The 13,906-nt window shown below is 32.4% G+C and overlaps 1 long non-coding RNA gene across 1 annotated transcript; it reads right to left on the bottom strand.

The window, feature by feature from the left end:
- Positions 1-372: 372 nt before the first annotated feature.
- LOC132095705 (uncharacterized) lies at positions 373-12,908 on the bottom strand. The gene is made up of 4 exons (XR_009422482.1): positions 12,802-12,908; positions 7,187-7,277; positions 4,798-4,858; positions 373-513 (listed from the first exon to the last, which is right to left on the bottom strand). It is a non-coding gene; the product is annotated as an uncharacterized LOC132095705 (long non-coding RNA).
- Positions 12,909-13,906: the final 998 nt, after the last annotated feature.

Genomic DNA, 13,906 nt, shown 5'->3' with positions numbered 1-13,906 from the left:
ATGTAAAAAATGCAAAAGCATTTTTATGCAAAGCACTTTGAATTATCATTTTGCATGAAATGTGCTGTATAAATAATCTTGCTTTCTTGCTTAAATTTTCTTAAAGATCATTTCATATTTCATGCATCACACCTGAAATGGAAGGTGAGGTCGGGGTTATTGCATTGTGGGATACGGTGATCCATGCAATGTGTTTTGGTTGTATAATTTACATTTTGACAAATGGAGCGGATCAATCAGATATTTCATGAATATAAACAGTTCAGCTCATAAACAGTATTATGTGCATAATGCATACTACAAAACAGGACAAGCAGCATGCCATTCGTTTACAACGACTTCAGTTTCACATATGCATGTTGATTAGTGTAAATGAGTTGAGCTTGCATTGATCTGGATGAACTATAGGAGATTTCTCTTTTGAACATACCTTTGACATTTGATAGAAATCAGCGAAACCACCTTTCCCTCCAAAAGAGTCGCTACCGAATGGGTCTGACACAGCAAAAGGGTCTGTTTATGAAAGAGGGAAAGCACAAGCAAATGATTAGATGGAAATATCTAGTAACACACTTCAATACACTGTAAATGCTCAGTTCTGTGCGTTTGCTGAACAGTGCAGCGCAAACACAGGTGCTATTTTGAGAGAGAGGCTTGTATGTGGCCAGTGTTTCTCATTTTCCATGACTTCCAGCTCCTCAAAAGCACAGGTTTTGTTTTCCATCTGCAGCTTTTTTTGGTTTCCATCTGTGACGTATGTTTCTGATTAACTAATGACAACGTTATGAAACAGTCATAGATATTTTTAATGATGTGTTTTCTATTGGATATTATTCTTGTCTTTAATAGTATATACATACGCCTGATGAAGGTCAATGGACCGAAACATTGCTTGTGATAAGCTTTCATATTTAGCAAGTATAGATAGTGTGAGGGATTGCATCTTTTTATGAACAGAAAGTTCAAAAGAACAGCATTTATTTGAAACAGCAACATGATAAATGCCTTTACTGTCAAACGAAATGCTTCTTAAAATTACAAGGTTTACAACAAGAATGACCCAATTATGAACACAGCACAGGAAAGCAGTGGGTATGTTTGCTGAGAGAAAGCTGAGCTAGTAAAACGCGTGCGAGTTTCCTTAACGCATCTGTAAGTGTGAGACCACTAACAGCTCCGAACACACTCTCTAGTGTTCCCGTCAAAAGAGTTATTTCAGGAGCACGTCAGTCTGCATGCTTCCCATAAATTAACCCCGCTTCCTCCGACGGGATGCGCAGAAAGAGTTTACCTGTTCAGCGAGAGCAGGGCAGAAACACAGAGAGAGAGAAGACAGCTGTGTGGATTCCTGACGCTTTTCCGTTAGACTTAGCCACAAAGCGTTCCCTGTTCAGACGGGACTATTTTCGGAAAGGCCTGTAGCTAAACGTGTACGTAAAAGCACTATTAATAGAATCAAGTCACAGGAAATTTTGAGGCAATGCCTCAAAACAAACACTGACTTCAACTTTTTAAAAATACATACATACACATACATAAATATATATATAGTCTGGACTCTGGACCACCTTAAGTGTTAAAATTTTGGAATTGAGATTTATACATCACCTGAAAGCTGAACAAATGAGCTTTCCATTGATGCAACTATTTGAAAATCTGGTTTGTATTGTATTTTGACAATATTTAGCCGAGATGCAACTATTTGAAAATCTGGAATCTGAGGCTGCAAAAAAAATCTAAATACGGAGAAAATCACCTTTAAAGTTGTCCAAATGAAGTTCTTAGCAATGCATATTACTAATCCAAAAATAAGTTTTGATTTATTCATGGTAGGAAATTTACAAAATATCTTTATGGAACATGATCTTTACTTGATATCCTAATGATTTTTGGCATAAAAGATAAATTGTACATTTTGACCCATACAAAGTTTTTTTCGGCTATTACTAAAAATATACCCCAGCGACTGGTTTTGTGCTCACACACACACACACACACACACACACACACACACACACACACACACACATACATATATATATATATATATATATATATATAAATAAAATATTTTTCTGAAATTAATTGAAGTTAATTAATTAAGCTAACATCAAAGTAATGCATTTCTTTCCATAAAAAGTAACGAAGTAGGCCTACCACCAGTAGTTATTTTTTTAGGTAATAACATATTACTGTAACGCATTACTTTTAAAAGTTACTTTTCCCAACACTGTGTGTTTGTGTGTGTTTGTATATATATATATATATATATATATATAGAGTGCTGCTTGAAAGTTTGTGAACCCTTTAAAATTGTCTATATTTCTGCATAAGTATGACCCAATTCATCATCAGATTTTCCGAAGTCCCGAAAGTAGACAAAGAGAACCTAATCAAAAAATTTTGAAAAAAATAATTTTCTTTGTCATTTACTCTACTTTCATTTAATTTCCAATGTTACATTTCTGTGTGTTGTGTCTTTGCTTTCAGTATCTGGTGGGACCCAATTTTGCAGCAATAACTGCAAGTAACGTTTCTCGTACCTGCCGATCAGTCTTGCACAGCATCTTGTATTGGTTTTAGCTCATTCCTCAGTACAGAACCACTTCAGCTCTGTGGTGTTATGGGTTTCCTCTAATGAACTACTTGCTTCGGCTCCTTCCACAACATTTCAATTGAATTAAGGTCCAGACTCTGACTCGGTCATTCCAAAACATTAACTTTGTCCTTTTTTAACCATCCTTTGTGTACATGGGGTCCTTGTCTTACTGCATGGCCACGTTTCTCTTGAGACTCAGTTCTCGGACAGGTGTCATGACATTTTGCAGTGTGTTCTTTTGTCCACATGATCTTTAGCAATCTGCAGATGGTCAGCAATGGTCTTTTTGGATGCACCATGCACCCATGGTTGCTCAGTGCTCTCCTGGTGGTGGACTCATGAACATTAGCCAATGTGAGAAAGGCCTTTAGTTGCTTAGAAGTTACCAAACCAAACCAAACTCTTTAGAGATTTCAGTGATCCTTTTTCTGAGATCCTCAGAGATCTCCTTTGTTTGTGCCATGACTCACAGCAGCTAATCATGGAATACAAATACATTTACACCACACAGAAATGTGACACTGGGTAATCCGTCTCAATAAATAAATGACAAAGAAAATATATTCGTCTCATTTGTTTGATTGGGTTCTTGTTGTCTACTTTCAGCACTCGTGCAAAAATCTGATGACGAATTGGGTCATATTAACGCAGAAATATAGAAAATTATAAAGGGTTCACAAACTTTCAAGCAGCACTGTATATATGTGACCCTGCACCACAAAACCAAGTGTCTTAAATGTCAATTTTTCAAAATAAATAAGCTTTCCATTGATGTTTCGTTTGTTAGGAGGACAATATTTGACCGAGATACAACTATTTGTAAATCTGAGGATGCAAAAAAATCTAAATATTGAGAAAATCAACTTTAAAGTTGTCCAAATGAGGTTCTTAGCAATGCATATTACTAACGATTTTTGGCATAAAAGAAAAATGGATCATTTTGACCCATATAATGTGTTTTCGGGCTATTCCTTAAAATATACCCCATCAACCTAAGACGTGTGTGTGAGAAATATTTGTGTTTTAACCCATCATATACCAAAATATACTTCAAAATGGGCAAGAAAATACATTTCCAATCCTTACAGTAGCCTACATTTAGACCCAATGCAAATGTGGCTAGGATAATAGAATATTTTATTAAATTTCCAATGCCAAAAACTATAATATATTGGTACACATTACATATACGTGAACATATTTTGAAACATATAACAGTTTATTGCCCAGTTTTAAAATATTATATACACACACATATATACACTAAATGTTATTATTGTGTCCAACCAAAAAAAGGATTTATGTTATTGAAGACTTGTAGGCCTCAGTTGAAAGCTGCATCATGAGCCTGTATAATTATAATTATTCCACTGTCTTCATTAACTTCACTACTGAAGAGTTCCTTGAGTGTTTGTGTGAAAGCTAGTTCTTACGACTCTATCTTTGATCTACTCTCTGAATCATGCATCACTCTGGTACTAAGAAGACCAACTAGCTTCCTCTAACAGACGAAGAGACGAAAAGATAAGGAGATGATGAACAACAACAAAAAACAAAAAAGAAGTGTGGCGCAACATCACTTACCGTATTTTATTTCTAAACAGATCATTTTTTGATGTGTCAAATGATTACACACTACTAGTAAAAAAAAAAAAAAAGTTTGATATTTTTAATGTTCTTGAAAGTCTCTTCTGCTCACCAAGGCTTTATTTTTAATTTTTTTCTTAAATCAAAAACGGAGTAAAAACAGTAATATTGTGAAATATTACTACAGTTTTGAAGAACTGAATGCATTTTAAACTGTAATTTATTTCTGTGCATAATTACTCTAGTGTCACTTCAGAAAGTGCTGATTTGCTGATGCTAAAAATGCAGCTTTAATCACAGAAATAAATTACATCTTAACACACATTCACACAGAAAACAGCTATATGAAATTATAATAATATTTCACAATTTTACTGTATTTTCTATCAAACTAATGTAGCCTTAGCGAGCAGAACAAACTTCTTTTTAAAACCATCAAAAAATCTTGAATAATTCCAAGCTTTTGGTGCTGTACTTTGAATACTAGCCTAGTTTAATAACTCATCTAGGAGTAATCTATTGTTATTCTGACTTCCTGAACACCGTGATCTGTTTGATGAACAATAATGAAGACGGTTAGTGAATCAGAGGTGACCGAATGCACACCGTACCTGACTCTTTAGGTTTGGGACCCATCGATGTCTGGCTGACTCTTCTGCTGAAGGGACTGGCCTGTGACAGAGAGAGAGAAACCACAAGGCATCATGGGAATGACAGAGCACTAACCGACATGTTTTCTCACAACATTAGCCAAAACATCAACTCACACGCTGCAACATGCAAGCTCTCCAGGAGAAGAATTTACTTGTGTTTGATTTAACGCTTCAAATGCAAAAAATCTAAATCAAACTTTTGATCAGAAAAATGTACATCTACATCGATTTTTATTTATTTATTTATTTTATCAACGGAGACTGACTTTTAATTGAAACGAACCGATTTCAACTTGTCCATAAACATGCTTTCACTTATTTGAGCTACTTTTCAAATGCCTTAGACTTCGCTTCTGTACCAGATGCAGACGTTCAATAATAAAACATAAAACCATCATAGAAATATGAATTACTTTTTGAAGGTTGATCTCTTTTTAAAAAAAGCAGACATTTGGCAGATTATTGTAGGAGTGAAAAAAGTTGTAAAGATTATATAACAAAAAATTTATGGAAGTTTAAGTTTATGGAAATATAAAGTATTATAATTTAAATATTTATATTTTATACATATTTTACAAAACATGTTTCACTCTGAAACTGATAGAAAATCAAAACCAAAATTCCTAACAAGTTATGTTCCAAATTTGAGGTTGATGTCTCAAAAAATGAGCTTTCAGTGAGATTTTGTTTTGGGCGCAGTACCAAGCTTCTCCACTAGATGACCATTTAATGTGCCTTCATTTCCATAAGTGGTTTGAGTGACCTGAAACATTGTTTTTACATACTTTTCTCAATATTTATGATTTAGACATCACAACTAGAAGTATTAAGGGTCAGTATGGCAGTATTCGATTTCAATTCAACCTCAAAAAACACATAAAAGACTTGCTACGAGAACCATGGACTTGCGCTATAGTTCACAATGCATCAAAAAAAGGATAATCTATTGTTTTTTCTATATATTCAAAACACTTTTAGACCTTTTTGTTATCGTTTGAATATTCTCCATGAAAATGAATAAAGATTTCTACAGATTTTTCTTGCATATTAATAAATTACAGTTGCTCTGTAGAATATTTCAAAAATCAGTCAGCAAATATCACAACTAAAGTCTTCGAGCTTTCCAATGATATATAGTTTGTCAAGATTACTTAAGGTTCAGACTAAGATATTACTGTTTAAAACATGTAATGGCAAGTGGACCCAGACATTTAACAGGTTAAATATGCATTGTGTGAGAACGACAGGAGCATGAAAATACACTTGCATTTCACGACCTGAAGAAAAACTGGAACTCATTTAAAAACAATCATTTTTCATGGTAGATTTGTATAAATATGCAGAAAAAAGTAATAACATGGCCTCAGATTCCCAGGATTTCTTTATTTTACCTTGAACTGACTTGAGGGATCAGGGTCTTTGAACGGGTCGCTCTGCAGGAACGGATCTCCTCCAAACGCATCAGCTGGAGAACAATTCATACACAGACATCATTTCATCAGTACTTCTTTCTTACATCCAGCCTCAACAAGAGAAGTCACACTTAAATGTCTGTCATTACATTTAGATAAAATATCAATTAATGTTAACCCTGCAAACAAACAAGCATCTTTTTTTTCTGACAGACAAAAAAACCCTCCAAAACTCAAATCTTTTTAATCCAAAAATTTGGATTTTTTTTATCTGCTATTCTGTTTTTTTTTGTTGTTTTTTTTTTTAGAAGAAAAGTCAGATTAGCAAAATATAAACTCTGATATAAATATAAATTCTGGCAATATAAAATCTGGCAATTCAGATTTTTTTCTCCGAATTCTGTTTATATCACACAATAACGTTTTTATTTGCACCAATAAAGTAAATAAAAAGGATACGTGCAACATTTTCTCGTTATTTTTCTTGCAACTCAGAATTTATATCTCACATTTCTGGCTTCATATAAAAAAATACATTTTGCAATCAAAAAGTATGTCTAAAATCATGAAAAAAAAAAAAAAAATTAAAAAGTTGAATAATAAAAAAAAGATTTTATTTTAAAAAAGTTTTTTTTTTTTTTTTTTTTTTTTTTTAAATATGTTTCATTTTTACCTAATTTTGAGTTTGCATTTACATTTTTCTGGATTCCATAGAAATGGTTTAATTTAATTAATCAAAAAGTATGCCTGATTAATTTAATCATCTTCTATTTTAGACTTTTTTTCTGATCATTGTGAGATATATGTGCATCTAGGTCTTTCCATCCAGCATTTTTTATGCAACATCCCAAAATCTGCATGACAACAGGAGAATAGAAACCATTATTGAGTGTGAACTGAATGTGTTTGATGCATGAAGGCACACAAGAGCCCACCTTTATTGAAGGGGTCTTCTCTCTGGAAGGGGTCTATGTTTAGGCCTTGAGAGTTAAACATAGGCATCCTGGACTTAACCAATGAATCCTCCTGAAACACACACAGCATTCAGCTCGTGTTTGCTCTGCTCCTCAGACTGCGGGGAAAATATTATCATTGTAATGTGTATGAAGAGGGCATCGTTCAGCTCTAGAGGCCGTCTTCATTTCCTGCGCTGGATCATCTGACGTCAGACATGACAGAAAGAGTCAAGCGTTTGACAGTAGGCCAGTGTGAGGAGTAATTACATGAACAATAACACAAGTAAAGGCACTCAGAGGGACGTGTGTGTGGTTTCCCTTTAACCTTTCGATGGAAGGCCAAGCTGAAGTTACTTTAAATGAGGACGAACATAATAAGACCAAACACATTTTCTTCACAACTTAAGGATTATTCAAAATTCAAGGAGGTGTTTTAGTGTAAAAGTGATTTCTAAAGTTAAAATAGTGTCTGTCTTTACCCTTTGTTTTTACTAAGGCACTAAGTTAATGACTCCTCAATTAGTAAAACAAACAGGAAACATGTTGACAGTAAATAGCCAGAGTTTCCAAACCTGAGTTTCCATCATTCATTATTACTGGATAAGGTAACAACTGGATAAAAAGACAATTAAATAGTTTCCATGATTACATTTCCATGTTTTTTTTTTCGAGGACTGGAAAACACAATGTAAAAATTCCAGGTTTTTACTGACGGAAAAGTGTTGACTGTCATTTTACTTATTATCACTTAATAAGTTATTACTTTTGACTAAAGTTTCTTTTAATTTATCCAATTAAAGATAAGCTTCTTTTAATTTATTCCAAATGGCATATACTTTTAGTTAATTGTAGTATTGTTATTGCTAACAAAAACTATTAAAAATAAATAATTAAATGGAGTTGAACTGAAATAAAATCTAAATATTTTAAATAGAAATCTTACTTTGGCAAATAACTAAAATAATTTATTTTTAAGTTAAAATACTAAAGTTACTAAAACTTAAATACAAAGTTAAATAATTAAATTTAATCAAGTTAAATCATTTAAATTTAAATAACATTTAAACTAAAATTTAAATTTTTATAAAATAATAATAATTTTAATAAAAAATTATATTACAAAAATAAAAGCTTGTAGAAAATATTAATAAATACTGTGTAAATAATGATAAGGAAATTACTACAATGAGCACTAAACAAGTATTAAAACTAAATGATTGAAAATGTAAAACCAAATGTCATCAAATTTAAACTTTAAATAAAAAAAAAACATTTAAGAATTTACACAAAAATGCTCATTGCTACAAATAAACAACTAAAATATGCAACTAAAAGCTTCGTCTTATGTCTTTAGATCAAGATTTCATCAGTATTAATTCATTTAGATAAAAAAAAACTATTAAAAATCATTTTCACTAATTTAAATAGTGCTGAAATAAAATATCATAATTATTAGTTTAAAAACTTGGTATTAAAATATATATTATTTTAATATAAAAAAAAACTCAAGTGAAAATAAGAAATGTTGCTTTGACATCGAACTGAAGTACAAAAATTACTCAAACTAAAACTGAAATAGTAAATACATAAATAGAAATAAGTTAAAAATTAATAAAAAAGGACAAAACTAAAATTAAAAACATTTAGTAATTCAAAAAAAAAAATGAATGACTATAATATACACAACTAAAAGCTGAATAAAATGAATCTAAAAGCTTAGTTTTAAAAACTCCAGGTATTTCTCTGACCACGGTGAACCATGTAGCTCTTTAATCTCATTTCACAAACAGCTAAATATGTAAATCTGGTTACTATTTGCTTGGTTTTACTCAGGTCCACCCAAATTGAAACAACCTGGAAAACCTCCTTAGACTGAAGAGACATGGGGCAACTTTTTTTGAGCAATGCAGCTTGGGCACTTTCCCACTGAGAATAGGTAACACATCTCTATTTGGACACTTTAAATCAGTCGTGGGCCCTCCGTCTGTGCTGATGCCAACATTAACCAGCAATATTGCTCAAAAGGAGTTCAAGTGTGTCTCTCAAAAGCAGGTGTGCTTCAGTCCACAGGAGCGTGTGTGACCCCTGACCTTGGCGTCAGCAGTGGAGCTCTCTTCAGCGAAGATCTGGTCCAGTACGGTCAGGCTGGTCGTGCTGTCGCTCAGAGCTTTGCTGTAGCGCTCGATGGTCTTATTGAGCTCTCACCGAGGAAACACGTTCACAACTCACTTTACACCATTTTACTGCAGGCACGTCAAGAAAGAAGTTTAGAATATTGTGACCCTGGACCACATAAGGTTAAATTTTTCGAAAATGAGATGTATAGGTCATATGTAAGCTGAATAAATAAGCTTTCTATTGATGTATGGTTTGTTAGGATCGGACAATATTTGGCTGAGATACAACTATTTGAAAATCTGGAATCTGAGGGTGCAAAAATATCGAAATATTGAGAAATTTGCATCTAAAGTTGTCAAAATGAAGTTCTTAGCAATGCATATTACTAATCGAAATTTAGGTTTTGATATATTTACAGTAGGACATTTACAAAATATCTTCATGGAACATGATCTTTACTTAATATCCTAATGATTTTTGGCATAAAAGAAACATTGATAATTTTGACCCATACCATGTATTGTTGTCTATTGCTACAAATATACCCCAGAGACTTGAGATTGCTTTTGTGCTCCAGGGTCACATTTATGTATTTTTAAAATAAATCACAGCTATCTGTACACTGGGGTTACAAAAAATTATGTAGTTTGGATTTCACTGACTGATTTTTACACTGTGTATCGCAAGGTGTTTGATGTGTGGAAATGAGATATTGCAGTTTCTTTATTTTTATTTCTTTATTAGTTTTTTCTCCTTTTGAAATGTTGTTATTCGAATTAAATCGATATTTTTTTGGAAGTATGTCATTTGAAAAAAATTGGTGCTAAAACATATTTTAAAAATAACTAAATAAATAACAGAATTCTCAATTTAACATCACTGTTACTGCCGTATTGCAATTATTAAAAAAAAAAATGTATGACACAAATGTCTTTTAAAAAGTATTTTCAGGAATAGTGTCATTTGGTATTTAATTTTGAATGCATAAGCATTGCTCTCTGAAAGGTTGAAGTGAAATGTGTTATTGATATAAAATGTGCAGTGGATTTATATTTATTTATAATTTTCAGTCAGACTAAAATCCTAAACTCTTTATGGCAAGAACAAATTTACAAAAATGTACAAAAAAATAACTATATTTGACATTTAAGATTAATACAAGACAAAAAGTCAAAACATTGTCAATAAAATGTGCAGTTTTAGTATCACCGAAATATAATTTAGAATTTTTATTAAATACTCAGCAAATTTGTATTGTGTTTTTGTCACTTTTAGAAGTTTTAAACACATCTATATATTTATTTTATAATTTTTTATTTCAGTATTAGTTTTAGTAATTTTATCAAATTAACAAACTAAATAAAACATTTGAAATATTACTTTGCCTTAATATATACACACACACACACACACACACACACACAAAATGAATTATAAATCTTATATTAATATATTATTTTATTCAGCTAATGTTTATTTTATCACAAGTAACTAAAGGGTCCATAAAATATGTTTAAAGTCACAGGAGTCTGACAAAGATGGCATAATGAAGCGTGTGAATCTTGTATGACCTGAAGAGCGCCGAGTGGAAACCGCGTGTTTGATCGATCGATGTGTGTGATTCGTGCTGGTGTGTGTGACCTGGTCCATCTCGTCCTGTGATGTCTTCAGCAGTTTGAGGATGCTGTCCAGCTTGGCTTTCCCAGCATGCAGACTCTCGTCCAAACGCTGCTCCTCTTGCTCCAGACAGTAAAGGTCCGTCTTCGTTCTGCTCAGCTCCTTCTCCTGCATCTGTACGTCTAACTCCTGAGACAAGATCTGCGTCTGCAGCGATGTGATCTACACACACACACACACACACACGATCAAACGCTGTGAAGGATTCAGACACTGATGTATAAGAGCTGACATGCTTGTTTTAGACACATTCAAACCATATGTCCTTCATAGTTTAAGCATTATTCCAATACAACTTGCATTGGAGATTTACATTACTGTAATCTAAAAGTCAAGGTTTTTACTAAGACAGCTAATAAACGACTTCAAATGCATTTGTAAACACATGTTTACAGGAAACACAATGATAGGCGGGGTTTCCAAACCCACTAGCACAACTTTTCCCGTCATTACAAGGAAAAATCACATTTATTTATAGTTTTCATGATTAAACTTCCATGTTTTTTTCAAAGCCTAGAAATGGCAATGTAATTGTTCCAGGTTTTCAACACTGGGAGGCCTGTATAATGGAAACAGTGTTACTTTAGTCATGTTTGTGTTTTGACAAATGTAGTTCATATTTAGTTATATTTAGAAAAATGTTTAATTGAAAATAGATTTAGTCCACAATTGCCCATCATTTCAAATTATTAAAACTAAAACAAAATGAATAAAATAGATCAAAGCTAATCAGAAATATTAAAAAGGCAAAAGAGCAGAAAAAATTAAATATAAATATTGGATGAAAAACTTTAAAAACTTTAAAAAAGTTGAAGTACTAAAATTACTAACGCTTAAAATAAATATAATAACTAAATGCATAAAAAATTAATACAACTGGCAAAAGACACAAAATTAAAAACTAAAAATATTAAAATAAATGCTAACTCAAAATATGATTAAATACTGTGAAAACCTATAAACTAAAAAAATAACACTGGTGGATGGAAATTTATAAAATAACTAAAATATAAACATTTTATTTTTAAAAAAGGTAAAAGAGCAGAAAAACTGAAATATAAATATTGGATGAAAAACTTAAGTAAAAACTGAAAGAAGCTTAAATTGGCATACTTAAAACATTTAAGCTAAATACATAAAAAACAGAAATTAATACAAAACGGCAAAAAGCACATAAAATGAAACTAAATTGAAAACAAAAATATGAAAATAAATGAAAAAAAAAAACCTGGTGAACGGAAATTTGTAAAATAACTAAAATATTACATTTTTAATAAAATGTACATTTAAAAAAAATGCACAAAGAAATTAAAATAAAAAACATTTATTCATTAATTTTCATTAAATCATAATTCATTCATTAAAAATGGTCAGTGCTATAAATAGACAACTATAATAAAGCTTAAATCTGTTCTGTTTTCTATGGGGACTCAAATCGAGCGCGTCTCACTTTGGCGTTCTCCTCCTGCCACTTGCTCTTGGTCTCGTCCAGCGTGCTCTCCAGTTTGGCTCTTGAGCGTCCCGTTTTTGCTGCTCCAAATCCTGAAGGCCCACGTTTTCACGCTCCAGGTCTCTCTGCGCCTCCTGCACACAAGCATAGCTGGACTTTAAAGACACTTTGACAGAGTCTTGAGCCTCCTTTTTTCTTTAAATGCATGGAAAAGAGCAGTGTGTGAATAACATTTCATGTTTCATGCTCTCTTCATTCTCACATTATATAATAAACTCAAATCAGTGTTTAAGTGACATGTATTTGTTTGGCTCTGTAACACATGGGACAAAGCACAGACCAGAATCACCTGCACTCTGCTATTCCTCTGGGATAGGGCTTCTTCTTTCTGCCTGATTTCTGTCTCCAATATGCGTTTCTCACTATGCACCAAAAATCAGAAAAGAAAGCTAAATAAGTAACTAGAGAAATGCCAGAGGTATGGTTATAATTCTCCGTGCATGAACTCTCTGAGCTCTGCATCTGGGAGATTTCCTGGTTGATGTCATCGAGGTCCTTGATTCCCGTCAGCTCAACCAACCCAACAATACTGCTGCTGTCCTGGAAAAATCATGTTACGTAAGAGACAGTCATAGTCTGTCATCTACAGTACATGTGTATAATTATGCAGTACACAGGATGAACGCTAGGAGGCGCCCGAGCAAACACACTGTACAAGCATATTCTTATTGCAAAGCAAAATAACTATTTATTCAACATCATAACACTGAAATAGAACAAAGCAATAAAAAAACTTCATAGACAATATTTATAATTTCATATATGCAGATTTCAAGATATTGTAGAAATCGTACATGCAGAAACTTTTTTTTAATATATCAGTTTTTTATTAATAATCTGATTTAATTTTACTTACGTTTTTTGTAATTTTGTTATGTCCTTTTTTTTTATTTTATTAAACATTACCATTTAGTTTGAATTCATTTTTATTTGAATTTTGGTTTTAGGTTTCATTATATTTCCAGCTAGTAAGTTTTGTGCATGAGAAGTTTGGCATGTAATATCTACGTTCCCATCACCTGAGCATAAAGACATGAACTACAGGCAACATGAAACCAAAACAGACTATGTGCGTTCTTCAATTTTTATTGCAAATAATTTTTAAGAAAATAAATATTTGCTTTCATCATCCTAGACTATGGACATCTTCCAACATAGTTGCTTGAGAACTGAAAAGCTGCATGAGTTAGTGTTAAAAGAATTAACAGAAACATTCTCATCACTGCAATAATGATCCTAGACTAAGTATTTGCTTATTTAAATCCAGATTGCGACTTTTTGTAGCCAGGCAGCGTATTTTAAATTAATTGTACAAGTTTTTAATTAAGACTGACTCTTATACTTTATTCTTTCAGTGGTTCATGGAGGATCTCGATGCACATGACTTTGGGAAC

This window comes from Carassius carassius, chromosome 20 (assembly GCF_963082965.1).
Source record: "Carassius carassius chromosome 20, fCarCar2.1, whole genome shotgun sequence".
NCBI lineage: Eukaryota > Metazoa > Chordata > Actinopteri > Cypriniformes > Cyprinidae > Carassius > Carassius carassius.
Note: the sequence above shows the minus strand (reverse complement) of the source record. Positions and strands in the feature narration are given on the sequence as shown.